The sequence below is a fragment of the Chionomys nivalis genome, chromosome X, assembly GCF_950005125.1.
Source record: "Chionomys nivalis chromosome X, mChiNiv1.1, whole genome shotgun sequence".
NCBI lineage: Eukaryota > Metazoa > Chordata > Mammalia > Rodentia > Cricetidae > Chionomys > Chionomys nivalis.
In genome coordinates, this window is record NC_080112.1 from 2,782,250 (window position 1) to 2,784,849 (window position 2,600).

Consider the following 2,600-nt stretch of genomic DNA (forward strand, 5'->3'; position numbering starts at 1 on the left):
TGTCGCCAGCTGTGGTGCTTGCTATAGCCACACCTGGAAGGTACCTCACTGTAGCTACCTACATTTTTTTTTTTGATTTTTTGAGATAGAGTTTATTTGTGTAGCCCTGGCTGTCCAGGAACTCTCTGTAGACCAGGCTGGCCTCAAATTCAGAGATCTACCTGTCTCTCCCTCCCAAGTGCTGCGATTAAAGGTGTGTACCACCACTTCCTGGCAGCTGATTTTCTTTCCAGCAATTAAATAAGCTCCCGAAGTGATTACATACTCATTTTACTCTTGATTCAGTCAGCAGGAGTTCCCCATACTCACCTCTCATTTATTCTTTGGTAGTTTTGTCTTAATTGAGTCCAGTTTGGGGAGAAGATTTCAGGAAGCGGTACAGAAAGAGTATCTGTTGGATACCTTGCCTTGTCTGTGCTGCTTGCCACCTTATCTATCGATTTGGCCTTGTGGAGTGTCTCTCTGTTGCTTCTCCCAGTGCACCCTCCCAGTGCTGCCACCATGCCAACTCAGGCCTTTGTCTCTATGCCTGAGCCCTGCAATACCCCTGTAATTGGTTTTCGCTTTGGATGATCTCTTCCGCTTAAATCCCGTCTTCATTCAAGCCATTTCCTGTCCCATTACAGCCTCTTCTACATCACTTTGTCCTCTCCTCTCTCATTTACCCCACACCAAACCCAAAGGGGCTACTTCCCTTTTCTTGAATCAAGTCCCCTGTATAGGCAGCTGATTTTGGCCTAGAGCAGAGAAGATGCCCATTTCCCCAAAGCCAGCTGCAAGGGTTTTGGCTATGCGGTCCTATGGCCTGCTCACCAATACCTTTTCTGTATGCATGTTTCATTTCCTTTAAATTCTATTATGTGTCTCTCTTGTCAACAGCTACATTCTCTGCATTTCTCTTCTTAATTTAAAAACAAACTCTTGCATCCATCTTATTTTCTTTTTGAAATCCCTACTTCATTTGTCAAAATAAACAAGTAAACCCAACCAGGGCTTGTGTAGGTTGTAGTGCAAAATCATTTTTAACACCTGACATCCTAAAAATACAAATTAGTTCAATCATTTCAGGCACTAATTGACAGTGTAGAAATCTGAGTGGAAAAAAACTCAGTGTTCTTGATTAATCAACAAGGAACTCCATTTGCTCCCCAAGTGCCCCTTATTGTCCTATAGAAATGCCAAGCCCAAGGGAAAGTTTCCTTAAAGTATTTATTCAATTCATTTCTTAGCTGTTGATCTTGACTATGTTAAGCCTTTGACTTGTTCTTGGGGATTATGGGATTTTTAAGAACGGAGCCATTCTCTAGTTCATTCCTTAGGATGTGGGCATGTTGCTTGCATTTAATCCCTTTAATTTACAGAGTACGCCGGCATGGAAGCCAAATGTGAACATGACATTTACACCTTGAATTTCTTGAAAATGCAACTACAGTTGCCCATCTCAGTTGTTTTGACAGTTTCTATCTCCCCAAGTTTGTTTTTAGGGAAATTGCTCAATGCAATGATAATGGTCTCATCTCTAAAATGATAAACACTGTAGAATTTCATTATAAACTAAATTAGTATATGTAAAATATCTTAATTGATGAATACATGGCCAGTGTTCAAATGGTGGAAAATCTTTTTCTTCTTATGGAGTTAGGTGGTCAATTTCCTGTGAGTGGTAGAAAGAAAGAAGTAAAATATGGGCTACTAGAATACTTCAATCTCATCTATGGTTCCTAAGATGATCTATTTGGTTCTGGATAGTGGTAGGAATAGACATGTAAGAATACTGAAGAATGTAGGCCTGGAGGAGTTAGTGCCTGAGAAGTGCCCTAATTGTGGTAACCCCAGTCTTAAGCTCTTAAAACCATTAGATGTGAAAAGACCTTAAAAACAAAGCAAAGCAAAGCAAAGCAAAACAAAACAAAACAACAGACTCCAAGAAGAGCTGTTGATTTCCTCTAACACACAAACTAAAATCTTAACTTATATTTCAACTACTAATTTCTTTCTTAATTTAGCTATAGCAATTTAGAAAATAGTTGACAACTCCTTAAAGGTTATCATGGAGACATCTGAAGCTATTTTATATATACATATAATATATTTTGAACATATTTATCATCCATTGTCTTTTTTTGTCCCTTGCCCACTCCCATTAATCTATTCCCAGCTAACCCTGATTTTACTTTCATATCTTATTGTTTTGTGATCTAGTGGGTTTCATTTGGGGTGTTTGCAGGAGCATGAGTGAGTGTTTACAGGAGAATGGACACCTTGCCAGTGGCTACATGACTGATGAAAATGTATCTTCCTCTCCCATCAACCATTAACTGTGTATAAACTATCAGAGTCATGGCCCTATGAGCCCATCTTCTTTTCATGACAGTGTGCTGACAGGCCCACTATTGTGAAGATATCATGCACATAATCAGAGCTACTGTGAATGCAAGAGAATACCAGTCATATCGTGTGTGAAACTTAGTGTTTCATTTTTCTAACCTTTCTTTCTGTCTCCCTTCCCACTATGGAGGGGGGTGATATAGATATACCATTTATGACTGGCCATTCAATGGTCATTTATTCTTAGTACTTTGATCAGTTTTGAGTTTCTG